General features: G+C 27.5%; 1 protein-coding gene across 3 annotated transcripts in view; it reads right to left on the bottom strand.

Moving 5' to 3' along the window:
• Positions 1-25726, bottom strand: part of LOC109597179 (mucin-4-like) — a 55538-nt gene extending 29812 nt beyond the window's left edge. For 2 of the 3 annotated variants that reach the window (XM_049968212.1, XM_049968214.1), the window contains exon 1: positions 25133-25726. The gene's annotated coding sequence lies outside the window, so the exon portion shown is untranslated. Of the gene's footprint in view, positions 1-9249; positions 9274-25132 lie in introns of all 3 variants that reach the window. The other variant, XM_049968213.1, reaches the window with a different exon arrangement.
• Between the last annotated feature and the right edge of the window lie 1548 nt (positions 25727-27274).

Genomic DNA, 27274 nt, shown 5'->3' with positions numbered 1-27274 from the left:
GATTATGTGAGAATAGATAAAATCAATAAAAATTTCTTACACGGAAGTCGGGCTCGAATTTAGGTGTAGTTATCCAACGGTCTAACGGATTTTGTAATGGACAAATAGAAATGGACGAGAATGGGAGTGCATCCATTAGACCCATTCAAAGTCACCGTTTCAGATTTAGTATAAATTTTTTAGTCAAACTAACTAACGGATCGTCGGACGGATTAATTATCCTTGCTCATCTCCATTGCAATCATATAAGTTTGAAGTACTTAAAGTCAATTTGTACAAGGCGGTGACGCAACCTCTTCGCTTGGGAAAGGAAGATACATATATCATAAATATATAACGATTTCGCAACGTCTTGCCATTATCATCGTATTGATCTTTTTGCAACCTTGATATTTCGATTGATGCGCTTAATTAATTGTTATTAATAAAAAAAGTGAACAGGAGCTATTTATTATGGATCTGATCACGGGAAACGTTCAATGAAGGTGAGGGAGTCAAAATTCACGAGAACCTTGGCCTCTATTAACAAAAAATTCACCAACGGGAAGGTCATAATGTAAACAGTTTTTTATGTTGAGTCATTATGGTCTGAGGTATGGATTTATAACGGAAGAATATTGTAACTGATTAATCGAATTGTATCATCATAACAACTCAATTACAATGGAGTTAATGTCTTAAATTAATGGAAGCTGGTTTAATGTATGACGTTTCCATTGGTGACACTTCCAACTGTTTTCGAGTAAATAATAATCAAATTACTATTATTTAATTTAAAACTATCAAATCAAATCATCATTATTTATTTGAAAAGAGTGATATCTCTAATTGTTTTCAAGCAAATGATCAATCAAATCAATTCTCATCATTATACACTAAATGACAAGAAGGGGATGTTCAAATTTAAAATTGTTTTGGTAAAACATATATTTTATAGCAAGGAATAAACGATTAAAATTTGGAAATAAAATATCAAAGATTTTAGATATTTAGATTAGACTTTAATTTTATTGATGATTATTTGTTTTGGGCTGGAAAAAGTAGAACAACTTATGCTATTTAAAGTTTTATTACTATAAATGTGTGTTCATAATTGGTATAAATTATATTAGTTTTTATGAAATGAATAATGAATTCTTAGCTTAATATTTATTCAGCTTTAGTTAACATCATATTTTTCATACTGATTGAGTATTAAGATGTTTAGTAAATTTTTCAGTCAAGTTTACAATTGTATATTTTCTCAAGTTATTTTATCTTTAAATTATAAAAAAGCTAATTACAGATTATATAATAGCCTGGGAAATACCATAACTAGAATATTTATCTCATTATGGCACAATATTTCAATATGCACTTAACAATATAGATTTTTAACAAAAGCAACAATTATGAAAATTTCACAAAATTATAAGCCAACAAACAAAAACATATTATAATTTACTTTTAGAAGTTCTTTAGTTTTTATATTGGTACTCACCAATTTGGGCCATTTTAAGAAATACTTCTACTTAATCTTCAAATTGTAAAGCTGATTTTGATTCATTTTAAGACACCATGACTTGATGAATTCATTACCAAAACACTTATCAGACATACTCAACTTGAAATAGTTCAAAAGCACTTTCCTCGAATATTTTGGATGCCGGCATTATTGTGACTTTCACTTTTGCTGACAAGTTTTCAATCCACAGGAAATTACATCAGAGCACAAATATCGCGTATTAACCCGCCTTTGAATAAAGCATATCAACAAGTGTTGCCTCCCGTGGTGAACGTTCTTGCACATATTGTATTAAAAATACAAGGCAGGAGTTTCAAAATCACTGGTAGTACCATTGTAACAAATCCCAATATGTAAATAGGTTAGTGCTACTTTCATTACATTGGAAACGCACGGCGTGTGTGAAAAAAATTAACCGAAATATTCATGAGTAGTACACGGGTACTACCTGGTATTTTATTAAATAACACGTATCAAAAAGGAAAACGGAAATAACATAACGTAATAGCGATTCTTTTGTTAAATATGACATGATCTTTAAGCACAATGGTTTAATAAAAGAACAATAAATACTTATATTTATCTAAGTACCTACTCAAGAGCAGACGTTACAAATGTTATAGGAGAAAAAATTCCCAAACAAAAAGTTGCTGTTCCACCACGAAATGACCATTAATCTGAAATAATTAAGCTCCACATAGTGGCCTAAGGTGTGGCTGTTGTAAAGCAGGATCACTTCCTAAACAAATTATCTTGTCATTAAATAATCATTTCACTAATATCATCACTGCTAATTTACACTGACAGACAAAAAAATCCGGCGATAATGGGACAAATGCCTTCGAATCCCCTCACAACCAAATTCGACCATGTGAACTGGAAAAGTCAACATTACTTTCATTTTTTTGTAACGAAAGCGAAATAAATAACATGAATGAATCACGTTTGTAGGTGTTATTATGTCGATGTAACATTATATGCAATAATAACGGATAATATTAAAACGGCATGGCTATGTCGCGAGGGACAAGAACTTGCTTGCACTTGCTTTGTTACCACAAAAGTGGGTGTTAAATAATGTTTCGGTAAACAAGAGAAAATGTTATCTGTGATAAATAACTTGCTAAAATTTCTTTTTACTTTCTAAAAAATATAATTTTTCACTAATTACACGTATATTTTTGGCATATTTACTTGTTTTTTTTTGTTGATGTTGTTAGTACATCAACAAATTAATTTATTCAGTGTTTGGCGCCTCCCTCTTGGATTAATATACCTTAAATTTCTTTCATATTAAAAAACTCGTCATTAGCTGGATGGTTTAATGTTATTAACATATTTTTTTATAATAATTTACACTTGATACGTAATTTATCTAATTAGTTTCTTTCACATCATAAAAAGACATGTTATAATCTTAGATCAATGAACCAATATTTCTTATTTATTAAGAATGGCAAGTCTCACTTTTCTCTTTGAAATTATCAATCTAGAATTAGCTGTACTAAAAGAGAAGTGCTATTTAAGTCATCTCAAAAGAATGGTGCTAAATCTTATTATTAATTCAACAAATTATTTTATTCACTGTGATAGATAATCTATCTTGGATTGCAGCTTAACATTGATTGATGATAAAAAAGTTGGTAATGACAGGATGATTTGTGTATATTTTTTTATATTGTAAATTAATATGTAATTTGTACAATTATTTTCTCCCATATCATAAATAAAATATATATTTAAGTCTTAGATCTAAGAATATTTCTTATTTATCAATGACAAATCTCACTATTTTCTTTGAGAAAATCAAATATAATTAGTTTGTTCTAAGAAAGTCGTTACTTAAGTAAGTTTGAACCAATATTCCCCATCCCTTAAGAATGACAAATCTAATTAATACCACGTGGACCATTACTCCAACAAATTTATTCACTGTGTTTGAGGTCCATCTTTTATTTTATTCATAATAAAAAACTTGTTGATGACAGGATGATATATATACAATAATTTGTATTGTCAATTAATATGTAATTTATCCAATTATTTTCTCCCACATCATGTACAAACCATATGTCTTAATCTTAGATCAATGAACCAATATTTCTTATTTATTAAGAATGTCAGATCTCATTTCTTTGTTTGAGTACAATTTACTTGTCCATAAAGAGAGTTGCTACTTAAGTAAGTCACAGTTTTATTAAGTGTGTTCCTTAAAATAAAATTATAAATATATTAAGGAAGGAAAATATGTTGTTGCTTAACTAATGATAAATGATATTATTTTATCTACATCAAAGCTAATTGAGTTTCAATGAAGGCAGTTTGAAGAGCTAATGAGTGGCAAAGTTCCGGAAATGCTTCCTGACTCTAGAAGGTATTTCCTCAAGTACCCACTCCATAAATAATCCCTAACCATAAATATATAATTTCTAATCAATATTTATAAAAAAAAGGAATTAAATCAATTGATATGTGGTCGAAATTAAAAAATTAACCGTATCCATGTTTTGCTATTAAAGGAGCTATCGATTATAGAAAGTCGAAACAAACAAAGTGCCTTTCATGTCAGTTTTTTTTTTAACATTTATCGACGATCTTATCAATGTTAATTTTACATCGTTAATTGAAGGCAGCATTTTTGTGCTATTTATGGTACATAATGGGAGCACATTTGAGGCTTATCAGATCGGTTTTTGGTTAATGGGATGCCGTTAAAATACCATAACAATTTCTAACGTCAATTAAATCTGAACTAGCCTGTTGGAAAATTCATTTGTATTTAATATGATTTGATTGCAACAGCGCTTAATATCGTTACATCATTGGAATGTGGCAAATGTGCGTCCGTAATGTGTTTATTGGAAAACAATCGGCCTATGATGAAGTGCGTAATAATCAATTTACATTAATCAGCCGCATTTCCCTGATTTTCAATCGCAGATAGTTCGAATCAGTTGCCCATATTCGGTCGTACCTTACATAATAATAATAATAGTATTAATAACGTGGCACATGATCAGCGTGCGGAATTGAATGGGACAGTCGGTGCCCACATTAAATTGCGAAATGGGAATGGACTCCACGCACCGAGGATGATCCGCGGCAAAAATTTAATGCAAAAATAATCGCCACACAGGCATTGCGAAGCCCCGTCTTGGGCAACCGTCGGCTTTTTTCCTGACCTTTGGGGCGCTCGTAGACGATCATTATTTTGAGCAGACTTTATGTAATTCCACGAGAAAAATCGTCAATGCGCGAAGTACTTTCTTCGTGATATATAGGTTGCGTTACGTAACCGGCCGTTTGCTTTCTACATTTTATCCGGCACGGTCTGGAAATGTGCTACACATAATTTGATTAAAAGGCGTTTTGTTTTTTTTTTTTTTTTGATAGCTTGCGCAATGGTAACACACTGGTTACGGTGTAATTGTTTTTGTTAAACAGTTTTTAATTGTCGGTGCGACATGGTGATATACACGCTTGTTGTTAATTAATTTTGAATGTGAAACTAATGGGAAATCGGACGTTCGTGTTGTGCGAGTAGTTGGTAGTTTGGGCTTACTGAAAAATGTAAGTGACAAAGAGGGTCAACGCGAGGCTTGTCTCTTTAAACATCTATCCATATAAAAACTATTAACACGGTTTTGATAAACTTGTAAACATGTGCAAATATTTATAATTTTACTATTGATTCATGTGGACATAGTGTCGTAAAAAATTGCTAATATCTTCTTGAATAAAAATTTACTACCATTACTACTACTATTTTTATGATTATTTTATAATTGGAATTTTATTTTACCACAATATACATATACATATACTCAGTGGCATAGAAATTGCAACATCAAGAGAAGTAAACGATTAAAATTAAAATTAAAATGGAAATAAAATATCAAAGATTTTAGATTATTTTTAATAATTTTGTTAATAATGTGTTTGTCTGTCGATGTTATCTAAACTCTCCTCAACAGATCTTGGCATTAATTCAATGAGGTGGTCTCTTTCCTCTTTTTTGAGGTATAGTACTTCAGAATCTCCAAAGTCCAAGGAGGTTGGAGTAAATTTCCTAGTTTTCTATTCATCATATTCCAAACATGTTCTGTGGGTGAAAGATCGAGGGATCCGGCTTGCCATGGCATCAAATTCACATGGGGCTCTTCAAAAACGTTTAAACTAACCCTAGCAACATGAGTTAGAGCATTATATTGCTGAAATTTTGGATCTCTGAGCCATTTAAGGTAAGGAAGAACATTTGGCTCCACTACTTCCTGAAGATAACGTTGCGTTGACATGTTGCCTCTAATAAAGGCTAAAGGTGACGTCGTCTGACTCTTTTTTACCCGTCATGTCCACCCAAACATCTCAGTGTTGCAATTTCTTTGTTATTTAGTACACAAGTATATTTTTTTAAAAACAAATGTTTGTTATAAAATATTTTTAATAATTTTTTATTGTTTTTTAATATTTTGGTAATTTTTTTAAATATAATTCCAGTCAGAAGTTTTGCAAAATATTTAATTTATTTAAATTTTCTTGTTTAGATTATTTTATCATTGACTTTTTATTTTGCCATAATATATTTATATATGTTATCATTTTTATTTTTCTCTATATATTAAATAATTTCAATAAAAACTTTCTTACATAAGATTTGGAAAACATCACGAATTATTTCATAATTTTCACATTTAGAAAAAGTTTTTCTCTATTACGTTTATTAATTTATTCAATACTAATAAGGTAATTTTTTCTATAAAATAAAATGTGCAAAAATATATGGGATCAACTGTTTTTCTAATTAGACAAATTATATTGTAATTACCATTTCATTTTACAATAATATATTTATTATAATCAAATTTATTATTTTAAAATTTTGTATTAAAAAATAAAGAAATTATCATTTAAAACTATAAAAAAATTACTTATACAACTGACTTCTTATGGAGAAGTTATAATTAATTCAGCAGCATTATAAATAATTTTTATTTGTAATTTCAGAATTGGAACGGAAATAATAAAAATACCGAAGATGTCCTATTAATTAATTAATGATCTTTCATAGCATGATCTTTAGAATCTTATGCAATAATAATTTATAATAATTCAAGTCCCCGTAATTTTAAAATGAGTTTTTATTGCCATGAGATAATGTTTTAGTATTTAATTGATTAAAGAGACAATTATAATTACGACTGTTAATTAAAAGTGTTATAAGTATAATTAATAGAATTAGTAAAAAATACAGTTAATAGTGCTATAAGTATATTATTATTTAAGAACTTAAAAACATTTAGCAATTTTTTCACTTTTTATTATTTGCCATGACAATGAACACGTTAAAATTACAAATAAAATTATCCTTTTCTTAATGGTTTTCTGCGACAAATATTACAATGTCCTTACCTATGAATATATATTACATTCTTCAAACAACAATTATACAAACGACCTTGCTCCGTAACCAAATACGACGCGATCAACAAAAAAAAAAAACATTTTAATCTGTAACTTGCTTAAACCGTTTTGTTCTTGTTTCTGTCGCAACGAACGTATCCGATTTCAGTTGATTGTGGGTGTTGATTTGATGGAAACGTGCGAACTTGAAAGGCGGATACAGTTCGGTTGTACTGAAAATCACCTGGATGAGGGCAATTCGACAGAAGTAACTGCCAAGACACCTTCGATTTGCCTTGGAACTGACAATCGCAAATTACCTGGCAATTTGCAATTTGCTACCACAGTTGTTTTGTGATTGAAAAAATTGCCACTTGATAGATAATTAAAATCTTGGGTGTCAATGAGACGTGGACATGCTACGCAAATCAAGAGACGTGAAATCGAGGGAACATGCACACACTAATCGAGTGGTAATGCTATTGGAAACCTTGAACTATGCGAAACGTGAAATTGGAATCAAATAATGGAGGAGTACTTCAATAGTCCATTGTAACTGGTCGCTATATGAATAAATTGAATTAGCAATTCGTGTCATCGGAATTATTTTAGCTAAAGTAAACAATGCATTATTATTTCCCTTCATCGAAATTTATTCTCATTGGATTATGTTGTAAACAGTGTTAATGTAACTGAATATTTCCAACGTTGTTTCAGCATGTTGGTTAAAACAAGTTCTAATGTTCCTTAAAAGTGGTTGAGATTAAGAATGCATGTCAAGTTAATCCATTAGTCTCGCACATGGATTAAAAAACTTTGTAACGAATTGATTGTAAGTAAATATAATTTTTTAAGAAGTGCATCCAATTGGATTTAATATTTTGTACAAATCTGCTTCATTAATTGATAAATGAAAACACCTTTTTTCTAAAAATTCATGTTTATTACTAATGAATAATTTCTAAAATGTTTTAATGTACTAAATTAATTAATCAATAATTTAAGAAAGTAAAGATTAGATTCAATTTTTTGAGCAGTTTATTTTATAGAAAAATATCATTAGTAATGAATAGAAATAAAATTTAATAAACTATCGATGTGTTACGAAAATAATATAAAATTTGACACCCCTTCTTGGTGTTGCAATTTCTTTGTCCCTGAGTATATTTAATGAGTAACCCCGTAACAAGACATGCAAAATTTATTTACTTATTAAATAAGCAAGTAAAGTTACTTCTTAATTAAACAACATTATTATAAGTCAAGTAAAAGTCCAAATGCATTTATTTCATTTAACTGAGCACCACAAACACATCATTTCAGTTTAATTGATAGACCCGACCATCTTGTTAGTACCAATTTCACTTTCATATGTATAAAAGTTCGATGTTTATGTTAATTACACATCATACAATGAAGATAAATCTCCCTCATGCTGTGCACATTCTATAGAAATAGAAATCGATTGGGGCATAAATCGTCTGCATCTATCACTTTGACGCGAGAAAATTGAATTACCAGGTTCATATAGTTTCTTACAATAAAACCAATTTTGTGTCGTTAATCACGGCAACTGATAATCGTCCACTGAGTGGCAGATTTCTAAATAGTTTAGCACAAAAAATGAACTAAAACTGAATGTGTATCTGTGTGTTATTAAATCTGTGAGATTCCAGAATCAATTACATTGACATGTTGTGTTGTAGCAATCCCGAGTGATTTCCCATTAAAACATGATTAATCATCTTTCAGTTTAAATGATGCATTGTTCATTAATCAAAAATGGGTACATGAAAATTTATGGTATGCCATTAAGGTTGGATTGATGTTTCCTAGGTTGCACAATGCTAATAAGTTTTTTGCTAATCATTTCAACTTAATTGCATTTCTTTAATAAATGAATATTATTCTAATAATTTTATATTTAGATTAATTGTTGAGATTTGAAAGGAACGTTCAGGAGTAAAACTTGAATTGTATAACTTTAAGTCGTTGTGCAAACTGAAATAAAAAGAAAGGACTTTTAGTAAAAGCTTATTATAATAATTATTACACTTACTCCAGTTTTACTCGAAAGAATTTAAAACATAAGAGTGCAATTAAAGTTATGCTAATTTTGCTCAATTTACATATAGTTTTATTTTTGCAAAAAAAAAGTTTGCGTAATCTAATGTCACATTCATGTTAAGTAATATTTCTTGAAATGCAGATAAAATGGGTTAACGACGTTTGAGTTAAGAAAAATTTCAGCCAGCACATGAAGTGGTAATGTTTCACAAGATAAATATAATATTAGAAATAAAAACTGGATTTAATGCGGGAATTATGCCGCTTATTGTACTTACTTCACGAATGAATTTAAAACACACCTGAAACAAAATAAGAATTGTTATTAACTAACTGACAATTCAACAATTCATTAAAATTCTCAAGAATTGTAATCAGAATAATATTTCAAATTATTTGGAATTTCTCATAATTTAATATTTAGCAAAGAAACTAAAATTTTTGAATTTAAAAATTGGGGAAAAAGTTACAAATTAGAATTTTAACAATCAACATTGTTCACAATTTATTCTTAATAAAGAAAATTAGATAATTACATTTCAATTTTGTTATGAATAAATTAAAGAAATAACAACAAAATTAATATGAAGACAAAAATATTATTCTATATTATTATAGCAAAAATTAAAATTTGGAATACACAAGAACATTGGCCAATTTTGTTATAAATAAATAAATTCAATTATTTGAACACAATAGGGACCTTAATTCCAAACTAAATTATTTTACATTAACATATATAATTTAACGGAATTCCTTATATGTAATTTATCATTAAATTGTTAAAATAACCTGAATATGTACCAATTAAACAGTCCAATTTTGTTATAAATATTTAATAAATTGAAGAAATAACAACAAAATTAATATGAAGAAATAAGATAAGAAAAATATATTATTCTATATTATTACAGCCTAAATTAAAATTTGGAACACACAAGAACATTGACCAATTTTGTTAAAAATAAATAAATTTAATTACTTGAACACAATAGGGACCTTAATTCTAAACTAAATTATTTTACATTAACATATATAATTTAACGTAATTCCTTATATGTAATTTATCATTAAATTATTAAAATAACCTGAATATGTACCAATTAAACATTCCAATTTTGTTATGAACATTTAATAAAGAATGAAGAAACAACAACAAAATTAATATGAAGAAATAAGATAAGACAAAAATGTTGAACACACAAGAAAATTAGCCAATTTAGTTATAAATAATTAAATTTATTTATGTGGACACAATAGAGATGTTAATTACAAACTAAATTATTTTTTCAGCAAATAGTTTAGTTTCATAATTTACCATAATTCCTCATATGTAATTTACCATTAAATTGTTAAAATAACTGTGATATAAACCAATTAAACATTCTAATTTTGTTACGAATTTAATTATCAAGGTGAAATTAAATTACTTAATTTTCTAACTATTAATATAATTGTGTCCTTTCAGCCTGAATGAATTATTGTGTGTCTGACAATTTTAATTAATTTAAAATACTTTTCATTATGTATATAAACATTCAGTGTCCGCAGGCAACAAACTGTGTGATATATGTAACAATTTAGAACATCGAATAATTAATTTGATATTGTGATAGAGTGCACCTAAAATGTGGCCACCCATTTTGGAGAAAACCTGTGCAATTGCAATAATTAAAAGTTTGTTTATGCAAAAAACGAATTTACATTAATTTCGCAACAAATGCATCGTTTTCTGCAATATTTTTCACAACAGATTCTCATCGACCACTCACCCATTACAATTTAATTTCTTTATACGTAACAGAAAAAATTTAAATATAATTAAATTTAATTTACAAAGCATGTTCCCCGAGACCATAAATAATGCTTTTATTTTTTTGGGGGATAAGGTTTTTGCAATCATTACCTAATTGATTGGTCAAAACTTTTTGGAGACGTTTATGTGGCGGTTCAAAAATCAAAGTGAGTGAAAGTGATTATATTGATATTGATTTATGCATTATGGATGGATTGGCATATTGAAATTGGAATAAAGTTAAATAACTAAATATGTGTTATCTATTAATGTCATACCATATTTTATTTCTTAAGAAAAATGTATTGTTATATAAAAATCATGATTTAAAAAATATTTACCTAATAATTATTCCTGGTGGAAGATACCAACGTTAAAAAGCTTTTTAAAAGCTACATTGGTTAGAATAAAGTTAAATAACTAAATATATTTTAACTATTAGTGTCACACCATATTTTATTACTTTATTTATTATTATTATTATAATTTTAGTGTTGTGTTGACCCCAAAGATTGATTTTAATCTTTGATTAATAATTATTCACACTTCTTGATTATGAAACTGACAGAAACATCATTCAAAAGGAAGCATTTAATTAAACAGTACCACACCTAACCCATTTCATTAAATTTAGAAAATTTAGACAACCAAAACATACTAATTGGTCATAATAAATCGTTAATCACATTCAACACTTTCATATTTCCTCGTTAACGTAAAATTAACACTAATATTATGCAAATCAGTCTAACAGCATTGTTCCGACTTTTCAGCAAGTTTCAGACACGAATCCCCTTATTGTAAAAACACTTTCTATCATTTTTGTAGCGCTCTATTAATCAAAATTAACATATACCCCGTATAATTATTCCTTGGTCCGATATTCACACGCCAACTAAACACAAATTAAGTTTAGTAATTGAGGTGTTAGCACCGGTCGATTTATTCGAAAACGAAGAACGCTAATCCCACCTGGCTGTGTAATTACGTTGCTGAATTGCTAAATAGCAATAATTAATGCGCAGGAAATGCACCGGCAGCTGAAAGGTTATTTATGAATTCTGCGTTAAACCCGACGCAACCGATTGGCACAATTATTATTCATGCCGAGTGTCAAACGCTTCCTTGACAATTTTAAAATGTTTCGTTCAACTTTCATTTCGTACCATTAAGGCGACAGACGCATGATTTACTCGGATCAGCTAAAACCGATTTCAGGGAAGGAGGCTTAATAATAAAATGTTGTGTGCGGAATGTATTATGTCATTTAGGAATGGATTTATTAAGTTACAGTTTATATCTGAGACGTTTTTCAAGGACTGATTTCTTTTCTGCGGAGCAGTGCAATTATGAATAGATTTTATTTTAATTTCAGTGTTTAGATTATGTTTCACAATAAATAGGAATTTATAAAATATATAAATTCAGAAGAATGTCTTCCTTGTGTTAAAGAATTTTACTATCACTAATAAAAATCATATCGTAAAAATTTATTAAAATTTCTCCAATTCCAACAAATTTGTCAAAACTTTTTAGTAATGAAATCAACGATTTCACAGTTTTTTATAATTAATTAAGTTTGGCATTTAATATTATATTAAAAACTGAAGAATCACACATTCATTTAACATAAAATTTTATAATTTCTTACAAATAATGAAGTATCAATAAAAATTTTATAGTAGAAAATTTTTTTTAAGATTGTGATATTTGTCAAATCCATTATATTAAAAAGGAGTTTTATACTTTTTATAAGTTATAAAATCATATATTTGCCTACTAAAATTATAAAATATAATTGCCACATTTGCTAATAAAAATATTTTTTATCACTTGCCTTTTTTCCATCTATGGAATTTTTTATATATATTCAAAGAAAAACAAAATAAAATAAAACTTAAATTACTTCAGCAAAATTATGTTTTGTCCCTCAAAGTTAAGGTATCTAATTAAAAACATCTTATTAATAAAACGTTATAGCTTTGGTATAATTAATAAGTTATTAGCAATAAAATTAAATTGATACATAAAGTAATTCATCAGTATATTTCTAAAAGTCCTTTAACCTCGACACATAAATTGTAAAATTTAAGAGAATGAAATTATAATAAAAATCAACTAAAAATTAAACTTTTCCACAATAATACTAAAGATTAATTATTAACATAATTATAAATAAAGATATAATGGTCACTCATAGTAATTGATTTATAATACTCTTCAAAAATGAGTTAATTTTAATAGGAAGGTTCTCCCCATCTCAGTTTTCCATTTTCCAAAATCCATTTCTCGTCAATACTTGATCGCACAGAAAATTTCTATTTACATTTTTTGTAGAAAATTGAATGCTTTACAAAAAATATATCTTACAATTTTGTCATAACTTTTACTGTTTGCAAGATATCTGAGGACAAAGTTTGACAAAAATTTCTTCTTTACTTCTAAATTTTATAACTCGTAGATAAATAAATATTATAAAATGTACATTATATATCTTTGTAGAAAATTAAACGCTCTACAAAAAAGATCTCTTGTGATTAATCGATTACTTTAATCATTTAGAAGATATGCCCATTCAAATCCCAATGGATAGTGATTTTAATAGTTTTTTAATTAATATTTCAAATTTATCCATTCATGACTTGAATTGTGAGATAATTTATTATTTATTTCAGAAAAAATAAAGTTTTTTATTTAAGAAATATCATTAAATATATCAATTTATTATTATTGTATATTTATTTCACTTTACGAAATTTTATATTTTGATACAGTATTAGCACTTTCGTTATATTGAAACTTTGACCATCGATATCTTTTAAACAGTAAGAGTTATGAAAAAATTGTAAGACACCTTTTTGTATAGAATTCAATTTCCTACAAAAAATGTGAATAAAAATTTTCTGTACGATCAAATGATGGCGTGATATAGATTTCTAGGAATCAAATCTTCAGTGTTAATAGTCGATTTTTTTCCAATATTTAATCAATAAATAAATTTAAGGTCTAAAAATTGGTACTTTCTAAAATTTGTTTTGAATTCACATTTGGACCAAAAAATGTAAATGTTCAACTAATTTCATTATTACCTTGTTTAATTAAAATTTACTTAAGCATTAATTAGCTTCCAATAACCAAATTTTTACCGAAATAACATTTTTTTCTCACAGGAATCCACCTGTGACGAAAACAACTGAGGATGTTTAAATGTTACCCGCAAAATTTATGTAAAGAGTCGTTGCGTTAAAGGTTAAAAAACTGGTGTTGTCACAGCTACAACAATAAAAATGTCAATGGATGAATTAATAATCATCGGGATGCGGAATCTAATTAATGAACCTGTATGATTAATATGTCGATTAGCATTCCATTTGCAAATTATGTTATAATTGATGTTGAATTTTAACGAGAAAAAGTCTTTTTGATTTATTAAGTGGCTTATTGTTGTCAATATTGATTCGTGTACTTTGTCGAAACTATGGACATCTTGTTAGTGCAATTTGTTATGTTTGCGACAAAAAGCAACGCTAATCTACAGTGTATAATTAAACATGTGATTAAGGTCAAATTACTCTAAGGAGCCTGACATCTTAAAACCTTTATGGTTTGTTGACCAAACAACATTTCTTCACGCTCCACAATGATTTATAATATCCAATAATATGAAGTTGTACATTCTAAATTATTTAAATTACATGTGTAACTAAGTTAATTAATTAATGCATCCACAAATAAGACAATAGTTAATAAATCATAACATAAAGCCAGTTGGTTAAGCATTTCACTTATGTCAGCACGGGTCGTGTGTAAAATTGTAGTTGGTTCCATTTTTGAGAACATATTTGTGAAAATAACCCGTTTGACATTTTTACAAAACGTTACCAATAACACTGGTACCACCAACGTCCTTGAAGCTTTCACCTGACGGTTTCAATCTGGACTTGATGTTTTGTTAACCTAGGACCAGGTTTTTCAAGTGGTTTATGATATTAATTAGAAAGGAAATGATACCGGTGTAACAACAATCAATTTTACCGCCATTAAATTCAAATTACAGGCTATTACGTTTGGTTTGGTTGAACGGGCGTACAAAATTCACATTCCTTGTTGGTTTTGCAGTGCGATAATTACGAGTTACATGATTTAAGGTGGTATTTAATAGTTTATTTATAACACCGAAACACCAATTTTTAACTGGGTCACAGCAAATTGCTTCAAATGATTTATTTATGAACCAAATCATAAATAATTAAAGGACTAACGACCCCCCAAGACCAAATAGGAAATGATTTTAAAGCATTTCCGCTGATAAACATTATCTGAAACAAAAATTATGTATATTCATGGACATTACAACACGGTTTTATTTTCTAAACACCCATAAAAATGGTAATTTTTTATATACGTGTAATTAAAGCAAATATTTAACATGTAGTTCACGTTAATTATACTTTTTACTGCAATTATTACGTCCGTGAATTAATTAATTGATTATCTTTTTTGTGCCTCCTGAGTTGTTTCCTTTCAACTCATCTTATTTTCAATTAAACGAAAGTAAACACACTCGAATTCAAAAAAAAGTACTGGAAATGAATGACATACAAGTAACTGTGTTTCTCAATATGGAATAATTTTTTTAATCCTGCGGTTAGATTTATTATTAATTGTGAAACAGAGCGGAAAATTAGTTTTATTACTGGAAATATTTTACACTTATTATTCTAACAAAGCACTAATTGGCTACAATTTTTATTATGTCTTTCCAAATAGTTTTAAATGCCCATTAAAACCGACGATAAAATTAAATTTACACATTGACTTATGAAGAAATAGACACCGGTTCAAACTTAACAATAGTTCTGAAGTGTTACAAAAACAGTATTTCCTGAACAGTTTTAAATGCTCATTAAACACGTGTATTAAATTAAAATTGCACATTTGTTTGCGAAGAGCCAAGTTGCAGGTTCAAACTTCTCAATGGTTTTTTAAGTGTTAAAATTATGCTCTTAAGCTAAGTTAACATAGGTATGCGGAACCCAAGCCCACAATCGAAAGATCTGGACTTACATGATACACATCGACAGATAAAAACAAATAAATTTTAATGGCCTACAATTGCATAAATGTTGTAACTCAAAGTTGACTTGCCATATGCTCCGACATTATCTAATAAGTTAATAATGAACGGCTTCAAAATGATTTACATTCGTTTACATAATTGCGGAGAAGTCTTTTCGTATGGATTTTGTAACGGTGATTTCGGTGGAGACGACAGTCCTCGAACAATGGACGCCTTAATTAATTAACAAGTAACTAGGTAAGGCGTCGAAAAATCATTTTTTGGATGGCACAGATCAAAGAGACAAGTCAGCAATTAATCGGGATCGTTCAGTGGTTTACACAATTACGTGCCATCCGATCGTGGGAACAAAATTGATGAAAATTGCCACTAGAATTGAAAAACAAATGCATGAATGACTGACTGTCATGCCCCAGTTTCCAAATCAGGCGATGGATTCATATAAGGATGATCGAGTGTTTTGTCTCAGCGATTGTCGATGTTTATTCAGTTTGTAAAGCCGTATCCTTTTTCTTTTCGCCACGAGGTTACGTCGATTGCTAATGAAGTAGGTTTTCCGTGTTTGTTCTGGGAGTCGTGAAGATGAGAATATGGAATGAAGAGAGTGTAAGGCCAGCACACGAATGTTTGGTAAAAAGTTTAATTCCTTGTTGTGTTAACACCCACCTAAGTGTGTGTGTGTGTGTGTGTATGCGAAACCTGCACACGTAAGAATTTCGAATTTCTCAAGCATGCACCACAGTGATATATCGGTAATAAGAATAATAATCATCTTCAGGAAGACATTACTTCAGGAATAAATTACTACCCGTGCACAAATTACACCCATCCCGTATAATTTCACATGCCGTAAATAACAGTCCCGACGTATTTGATGGGCGCATACTGGGACTGGTCGGTTGTTTTGACAAATGGAAACAAGTAAAAAGCGGACGAGATTCTCGGACGCAACTAGACCGAGAAATGCATTATTATCTTTTTGTGTGACACAAATAAAAATCTTTTTATTGTGTATCGGACTCCAATTCATAAACTGTTCAAAAAGGATTTTCGTGAAACGTTATAATTTATGGCTGTCGTGACTGTAATTTTAGTGTTATATAATTGACCGTTTTATTGTGATTTTATTTTATAAAAAGTTAAATACCATCCGCAGTCCTCCCACGCTAAAATTGTGCTTCTCTTCTTTTAATTGCGGCGACCTTTGGGTTTAAGAAATTAATCAATAAGTACGTTTATGACTGCAATACGCATTTGATATGTTAAAAGGATGCTGTAACTATTTGTTACGACATTATTTTTAAATTAATCACTTTCTTCTGATTCCAGTTAAATATTATACACAATTAATTGACTACATTAAGTTAGGTTAGGTTGGGTTAGGTTTACTTTAATTAGGTTAGGTTAGATTAGGTTAGGTTAAATTATTTTAGTTAAATTCAGTTAGTTTAAACAACATTTTTAGAGTTTAGTTTAAAGATTATTGAATACATTATTATTTTTTTGAGTAAGATAAAGTTAGATTAATTTAGTTTAGAAGTTTAATTTAGTTAAGAATTTAATCAATACATTAAAAATTCCAATTTTGATTTGATTAAGTTAGGTTTGGGTTTAGTTTACCTTCTTTAAAACTTGAGGATCTTCGATTTTAAGAAATTAATCAGCCCATTTAAGACTGAAATACAATATAATATGTTAAAATTAATGATTTGATGCATTAATCTATTTAAATTGTTCCCTTTGATTCTGATTCCAATTAATTTATTGTATATTAGGTTATGTTAGGTTAATTTAGGTTATTGTTTGGTTTCTCTTCTTTAAAACTTGAGGACCTTCGATTTTAAGAAATTAATCAGCCCATTTAAGACTGAAATACAATATAATATGTTAAAATTAATGATTTGATGCATTAATCTATTTAAATTGTTCCCTTTGATTCTGATTCCAATTAATTTATTGTATATTAGGTTATGTTAGGTTAATTTAGGTTATTGTTTGGTTTGTCTTCTTTAAAACTTGAGGACCTTCGATTTTAAGAAATTAATCAGCCCATTTAAGACTGAAATACAATATAATATGTTAAAATTAATGATTTGATGCATTAATCTATTTAAATTGTTCCCTTTGATTCTGATTTCAATTAATTTATTGTATATTAGGTTATGTTAGGTTAATTTAGGTTAGGGTTTGGTTTCTCTTCTTTAAAACTTGGGGACCTTCGATTTTAAGAAATTAATCAGTCCTTTTAAGACTGAAATACAATATAATATGTTAAAATTAATGATTTGATACATTAATCTATTTAAATTGTTCCCTTTGATTCTGATTCCAATTAATTTATTGTATATTAGGTTATGTTGGGTTAATTTCTCTTATTTAAAACTTGAGGACCTTCGATTTTAAGAAATTAATCAGTCCTTTTAAGACTAAAATACAATATAATATGTTAAAATTAATAATTTGGCATATTAATATATTTAATTTGTTCATTTGGTCCTAATTAATTGTAAATTAGGTTATGTTGGGTTAGGTTAATTTAATTTAGTTACGTTAATTTAGTTCTAAAATTATATGAGATTAATTATTCGTATTTTACTACAAATAATAATAAAACTAAAGTAATAAGTAATATTGTTAGATATAATATATTTATTATGTTCATAAAAACATTCATCTATTTTTAATATACATTTTTTAACGTAATAAAGCTGAATAAAGTACGGACATTAAAATAATAGTATGTATTTATAATAAGATTAATTTTAGATATGATTGTTTCAAAAAGCAATTAGTACAAACATGTCGCAAACAATAAGGCAACATTAATGTAAATAAGAAAATCTAAAACTGCTATTTTTATGATTTTTTTTATATTTTTGCAGTTTGTAGATAATTATTTAGTAATTTTTCTGCGATTAGTTGCAAAACGCATTGTTCAATATTCAGATTTATCCACCAAAATTACACACATTAAAAAATTCTAGCAATGTGCACATTTCCACTTTCGAAACGAAAGCTGATACATTTTCAACAGCACTGTTTATTAGATAATTACAGACTAAAACAGCATTCGTCATTTATCGACAGAACTTTTGAACAACAACTCAGGAATATCACTTGGGAAAATCTCAATCAAATGGAAACAACAGAACATTTCCATCAGCAGGTCTTAAATATAGGTGTAAAAGAACCATACATCCATTTTATCATCGGAATATCTGATTTGAACCGGCCGTTCTATAATTACACAAAGGCCCCAACCAAATAAATCAACCTTAATAATTGGCACAATCAGGAAATCTTTAATAAATTAAACACGTATCTTGCAACATTTCAGAAAACGTAATTCAAGGCCACTTTTTTCGACCCTAAGCTCCTTCAAACGACTGGAACAAGTATAATTGTGCGGCTAATTATATCCAGATAACATTTAAAGTATAAACGCGCCCACAATCTGATATAATTGTTTTATGCGAGGGAAACGTTGTCAAGACTGGCTGTCGACCACGTTGCTTTGACCTCACCGATAAAATTTGTCAGTTCTTTAAATCTGCCGATAGAATTTGTATAAATATTTTATATTCTCGGCAGGAATTGCTTATGGTTATGTAAAGTATAACATTTTCCGCCCACGAGATTCGGTTCACGTGGAATGTCCACGTCTAAATACGGATATACTGGGTTACTTCTTTGTAAATGTCCAGTAAATAGGAAGCTTGACATTTAAACGTATTACTGCAGTGTGTTAATAAGGAAATGGTAATTTTTTAAAGTAAAATATCGTTAATTATGTAACATTTTCGACACCCTCTCGAATCTTTAGTTTGGGCACGATTTTTATTGTAGAGGCCGACGCGAAAGTGTCAATATGATCTAATTAAAAGAAAGTTGGACGTCGGACATTGTGTTGATCAATATGCGTTGTATTACTAATTAATTATAGCTGTAAATTAATTAATTGTACGCCTTAATTATCCGTTAACGACAATTATAAATACTAGATTATTTAGAGTTTATCTTAACAAGTGTAACACATAAAATTCAGGTGACAAAAGAAAATTGTAAAGCTTTCAAAAATGGTGATTTTGAGATCTTTTACAATTCTGTTTCACATCACCAATTTATTCCACAATTTACTGTTTTATTTATTGTAAATAATAAATGTTAAAAATAAATCTATCTTCCAACAATTTATTGGTCAATTAAAAAGTTATTAAAAAATACAGATGTTTTGTTCTCTAAAGTTAAGACATTTAAAAATCATCTTCTTCTTATTAATAATATGCTATAAAATAGTTTATTGGTATTAATAAAATTAAATTGAAACAAAAAATAATTTCTTAACTAATTTCAGAATCCATTTATCCTAGAAATTTTTATAAGGTTGGTAAAGATAATAATTAGATTATGTGATCAGACTATAATAAAATAAACTAAAAATATTTATTAATTAACATAATTGTCAATCCTAATAATCATTTTTCACTGTTTCTCTTTTATGACATTGGGTTGGTACTTCTTAGGATTTCTATGATTTGACTATATTAAATTAGGTTAAGTTAGGTTAGATTAGGTTTATTTAGTTTAATTAGGTTAGATATAACTAACTTTAGACAGTTTAGATTAAATTAGAGATGGGAATGCTAAAATTATGGCCCTCTTGATTATTCAATACATTTATGATTTCAATATACTTTTAATGTATTAAAACGAGGTTGTATTTATTTGATATATTTTTATTTTTAAATTAAATATTTAATTTTGATTTAAACTAAATATAATTGCTGAAACTAGTTGATTAAATTAGGCTAGGTTAGGTTAATTTAGTTTAATTTGGTAGATTCTCTTCTTTTAAAGGTGAAGATATTTAATATGTTACAACTACATTGTAATTATTTGGTATATTATTATTTTTTAAATAATCATAAGTGTAGTCTGCAGTTAATTGGCTACATTAGGTTAAGTTGAGTTAGTTTAATTAGTTAGGTTATGTTAGGTTAGGTTTACGTTAATCAAGTTAGGAGAACAAAAATTTAGATAAATGTAAAAAAGACAATTTTCGTGAAATTTAAATAAAATATAAAATTCTGTCAAATATAATGTTTTTGCTGTGGTGATTTTAGCATGGGACAGTTCATTTTCTCGTGTAAACTGTCAATTTTTTTTGTGAAACTCTAAAATTAATTTTGTTCGTTAATATTTCAAGGCTGTGCCTTCAAATTGTTCCATTTATCCATCCGTTTACCGTAAAATATCAATTGTTAATAATTTTCACACGATTATAAAGATTTATTAATTCATTATTTTCGGTGAACACCGTTGAATTTTTCAATTTTAACTTACATCACGCTGCCCATTAGAAATTGCACAAAAAAATTCTATTATCCACGTTTGTGCGGCGCGTGAAAAAATTCGCTGCATCGAAATATCTGTTACTTAACCTTGTGGCAACGTTACCCAAAATATCGTAAGCATTATTTCAATACGATACACTTATTTACAAATTTTAGTTGCTTTCTACGATGTGCGGAAACATGTGGAACGTTTAATTGGTGACCATTAAAAGAGTACTGTGGTACTGATGACCATAAGAATATCAAGGAATTGTTCGAATCGAAAGTAGCCGCGAACCAATTCGATGTAAGAAATCTTTTTTTATAATTTCACTTGATCGCACAGCATATCTTCATTAAAGTTCAAACGCAGACCTTGGCTGGCATCATTTATAACGCCATGAAGTTAACAAATTATTTAGTTTTCGTAACACCGGCTGCATGTGAAGAAAGAAATTATCTGGCTGTTATCCAACAATGATAATTGTGGGGAACTTGAAATGAGCACTCAATTTAATGGTGGTAATAGACCTGATCTAATATATGTTAGATGATGTTGGGCAAAACTGAAACGATTTAAAGGAATTCACAAGTTCGATAGCTTTTTTGAATGTTACATACATGAATAGAAGAGCTTACGCAACTGAAGAAGCGTCCATTATGAGGAAGACACTCGGGATTCTCAAGCAGTCAAAACGAAACAATAATTTGTTGTGAGGCAACTTATGTACACTTTAGGTAATTTTGTCAGTCAGGATGAAATATATTGTGATTGTCTGAATTCTATTCTTTTAAGAGTATTAATTTATTTCGAAAATTTATTATTAGGGTTAATATTATATATTAAGGTACTCACATCAAGCTATAAATTTAATCTTGGTGAAAATTATTTTATTACTGAGTTTCCCACGAACTTAAATCCTTTCATTTTAGTATTTCAAATACATGTATGTGATTTTTTACATAATGTGCCATTAAAAATAAATTTTACTGTTAACATTTTAAATTTTCTATTATAGAATATTTAATATTTTAATTATTTTAATGGTTAACACGTAAATAAAATGCGTTTCCTCTGGTGCCTCACAGAAATCAATCAATTTATTTATTGATTTTATGTGAACCCCGTGATTTGTTCTTAGGCAACAATCAAACCGCCTTCGCCATAAATAAACGTGTATAAAATTTCGGTTGAGTGGCCGAACGTGTTATTTTTATGCAGGGATTTTCATAATGACGACCGGTTTCTGGTTAATTGCCAGGTTGGCAATGTCAAAATTAAAGGCAACAACATAAATCGGAGACGAACCCCGATAAATTTCGTCGAGGGCCTCGCTCTGAAAACATTTAAAATGGATTAGCGAACTATAAAGTAAATGTCGCCGCAAAAAATTCGACTGTGTGGATGTAAAGTGGCCTCCTGTCCGCCGGATTTATAATATTTACGTGCGAGTTGTTAATGTGCTAAAATTCCGTAATTACTTTCACTGGAACGCATCGCAACCTCAGAGAGGTTGCTTATCATTATTCTCAGGAGACTTTTTGTGGATTATTCACAGCATATATATTTTTTAAATTTCCAGCATTATGAATTTTATTATTTATTTTATTTTATATACTTAATTATTAAAAATTATGTTTAATTATAATATTAATGAGTGTAATTATCTTATGAATATAGTTTTTTTAAATATTATTTTATGTTTTAGTTTAGAAAAATACTATTTTGTATTTTTTTATAATTTATTTATTTATTTGTAAAATAAAATTATATTAAAATATTTTCATAATGTTCTTAAACTTTTATTTAAAAAAAAGTATTTATTTTTTCTATTAACTTATATTTATTTCATATTTTAAAAATTTATTAGAATCAAGAGTTGCCCCCCTAATATTTATATTTAGTTTATAAATATTATGATTATTGAAAAAATAATTTATATTTTTATTTAGAAAAATATTTTTTCAATATATTTAATTATTTAATTTCGAAAATATAAATTTAATAGTTAAAAATTATTAAATATTTATATTTCAAAATTGACCTTTTTAAGTTAGATACCTATGATTTTACGTATTAAAAAAATATAATTAAATATTTATTTAGTAAAAAAATAGTATATTTAGTATAAAAATATTAGAATTATTGAAAAAAGTATTATTTTATATTTCATATTTAGAAAAACGTTTTTAACATATTTTATTTGACAGTTCAAAAAAATATTTAAATACTTATATATAAAATATACAAAAAATTCATATTTTTTAAGTTAAATATTTTATATTATTATTTAGAATGTTTTTTTATATACTATTTCATTATTCATTAATTTTGAAATTATAAATTTAATAATTCAATAAAATAATTAATAATTAAAGATTTATATTTCAAAATTGACTTTTTTAAGATAAATAATTTGATTTTACATATTAAAAAATGTAATTAAATATTTATTTTGTTAAAAAAATAATATATTAGTATAAAAATATGACAATTATTGAAAAATTTTATATATAATTTTATATTTCATATTTCGAACAATGTTTATTATATTTTTTTTTTGACAATTCAATAAAATATTTATATTTATTTATGTAATTAATATTTTTTTAAGTTGAATATAAAAAAAATAACTAAAAACTCTATATTTAACTATAAAAATTAATTAATATATTTAATTTATACATATTTCGATTATTGAAAAAGAATTTTTATATTTTTATTTTCAAAAATGTGTACTTATTTATTAATTTGGAAATTATAAATTTGACTGCTCAATAAAATATTTAAACATTTGTATATAAAAAATGTATCACCATATTTTTTGTTTGCTTAATTAATATTAAAATATTACGATTATTAAACATAATAATATTTATTATTACTTTATTTTATATTTATTTAAAAATTATATATTCGGTTTCTTAATAAAATATTTATATCATTTTATATTTATTATAAATATTTCTAAACTTATTTATTAAATAATATTTAAAGATAAATGGTTATATATATTTTTGTTGTTATTTGGATTTTTATTTCTAGGAATATAATAAATACTTCTAAAATTAATTATTAAATAATATGTAAATTTATCTATAAAAACGAAGAAAAATATATTTTATATAACTAAATAAAAATATGAGAATATGTAAATTTTATTGATATCGTTTGAAATATTTAATTAATATTTTTTATTTTATAGTAATATTATTGAAGATTTAATAAATATTTTTATATTTTTTAATATATATTTTTTACCGAATATTAAACATATTATATATAATATGTAAATTAAAATTAAATCAAATAATAGTGTCCTCATTTTTAATACGTTTTTTTTATTTACATATCTTATTTTCATAATTTATTAATTAATAAATTTACTTAGAAATTTTAAAGTGACAAAATGTAATTGATGATGTTGTTAAAATATTTAATTGCAATAGAAAATCATGTTTAATTCATCGTAAATCGCAAAATCTTAATCTAAATAAAATGTAAATTTGTTTTCATTTATTTTAAATTATTAATGAAAACTATCACCTAAAAACTTTCTTTTGAACAAATTTTATCAAATAAAAGATAATCGACGAATTAAGACTAGATTGGAGCCTAATTTACATTCTTGTTAATATAATATTTAATTATTTCAGGACGAAAAGTTTACACTTCAACATTAATAACAAGATTTTAGTGATGGATATTGTATACGTTTCAACTTGAACCTTACTTAAAACACTAAAAATAGTTTCATTCGTCGTGAATTTTATTAATGCAAACGGTGAGTGTAAAGAGCAATCATGTCTGGATCACATGTAACCAAAACAACTATTTATAGTATGTAAATTTTCCCAGATTTCTTAAACCATCACCATAGAAAGTGAAAATCCCACAGCACGGGCACATGCACACACAAAATCACACGAGAAGACACACGGATGTCACTCACCTATGCCAAAACGTCGCGACCGACGACCGTCTGCCATAATCCGTTCGGAAATCTCACAAAACAGCGCACTGCATTTGGACCCTGCCGCCGAACGGAACACGAAAATATCAATTCACCAGCAAAAACACGCACCTCAGGAACGGGGGAACAACATAGGATGCGGCTCGTACGCACGGCTCATGGCCTGTCTACTGGCGGCCGTCGGCTGGTGCGGCACTCCGAAGAGATATGAAAGTGGTCGCACGAAGCGAAGAAGTCGGCTGGCGTCGACGGCGGTCGGTGTCGTCGCCTGCGGTCCGCAGGACGACGGTGCATCGGCGGTCGGGCGGCAGGATTGTTGTGACGGACCCGAACCGGCTGGTGGCCGGCGATCGAGACTCGATCGGTTTTTGGGTGATTTCAACGGACCGATAGGCGACGAACCCCGATAAAATTTCGTCTGAAATACAAAATTAATTTAGCCTATAACTTAATATAATAATTATTTATATTTATAGGGCTATTGGTAACAAACTTATTCCTGTTTTATAAATCACAATCAAATTTTTTAATCATCAATTATATCAGAATTATTCAGAGACATATCTATTTTTATTAAAACTGGTGGAGGCGCTGGGAATTGTAAGTTGAAACATATTGTTTCAAATAAATATGTTTTACCTCTTTCAACTCGAGAAATATTGTTTTATTTTTATAATTTTTTTGTCTAATTTTTAATTTATTGAAATAATTATGATATGATCATTTAATTAGAATTTAAATTAGAACATTTTAAATTAAATTAATATTAAATTATGTTTAAAAATGATTCATATAACTCTAATTAATTCTTAATTATACTTCATAAGAAAATAAAATATTACCTACAGTTATTTTGACAACAGAAATCATATCAAATTTCATCAAAATTGTCAAGACGTTTAAAATTCAAATATTCAGTAATATAACCGCTTGAGTGAAGAAGTAGGTACTCGAGAACTGGATTTTTTAAATATCCAGCACAACTATTGAATCGACTACTCGGGCTACAGATTTGAAGCGATAAAATCACCAGTACAGTATAGTTTCTCTGGTTGAAAGAGCTAATGGCATAGTCTTAATATTAAATTATATAAAACAGTTTTAAATATTTTAAATAGTAATCATTTTTTATAATTATACAATTTCGTTTCTAGTGAATATTAAAAATATAATAAAATATTTCTTTAATTTAGAACAAATAGTAATTATTATTGTTGTATAATTTCTAAGGTTTATAATATATTAAATACTTAGTAGTTAGATTATTATATCAGTTAAATAAATAGCTGTTTTTCACAGGCTAATTTATTATCCCATTTTGAGGCCTTCAACTTATTGCTAGTTATCTAATTGACTAATTAATTGTTAAGATGAAACAAGTTCCACATTTCTAGTTATTTTTAGAAACTTTTGCTATTACCAGATACTACCAACTTATTTGTTTGCAAACATATACAGCTTACATAACTAAAATAATCTAACCTAAAAATAAACATGTTGCCAACACTGGCAAAAAGTTGATCTGTATACCACACAAATTGCTGCCAACAAATATACTTAATTAATAATAATTTATTGTATTTATTGTACAATTAAAATTGGTCAATAAATTATTGAAGAAATTTTTGTATATAAAGGAAATATAAACTTTTTAATTAACAAAAAATATGTGTAGGGGAATGGGGGATGTAAATTCTAAAATATCCAAGTTCCATGCTAGTAAATTAACATAATATTAATTATAAATATGATATGGATTATATTATATTTATAATTGAACATTGAACAGTGAACAGTGGACAGTAAACAGTAATAATAATAATCCATTTATGTTGTATGAAAATTTGATTGGCAATTTACGTTTGGTGTAACTTACAATAAAGCATTTCTTTACATTTAGTTGGAGGTTGTTACTCTTACACCATGCCACCAAAGTGTCAATATCACTTTGTAGAATAAGGGCTTGTACAATACTGTCGAGTTGATAATATAGCTTCAGATCATCAGCATAGACTAGACTAATTAACAGCATAAATACAAATTCAACAAGTCATTGATGAATAAGAGGAATAATAGGGGTCCCATGTTAGACCCTGCGGTTCGCCAGAGGATGCAGTGTAA

The sequence above is a fragment of the Aethina tumida genome, chromosome 5 (genome assembly GCF_024364675.1).
Source record: "Aethina tumida isolate Nest 87 chromosome 5, icAetTumi1.1, whole genome shotgun sequence".
In the NCBI taxonomy this organism is placed as follows: Eukaryota; Metazoa; Arthropoda; class Insecta; order Coleoptera; family Nitidulidae; genus Aethina; species Aethina tumida.
Note: the sequence above shows the minus strand (reverse complement) of the source record. Positions and strands in the feature narration are given on the sequence as shown.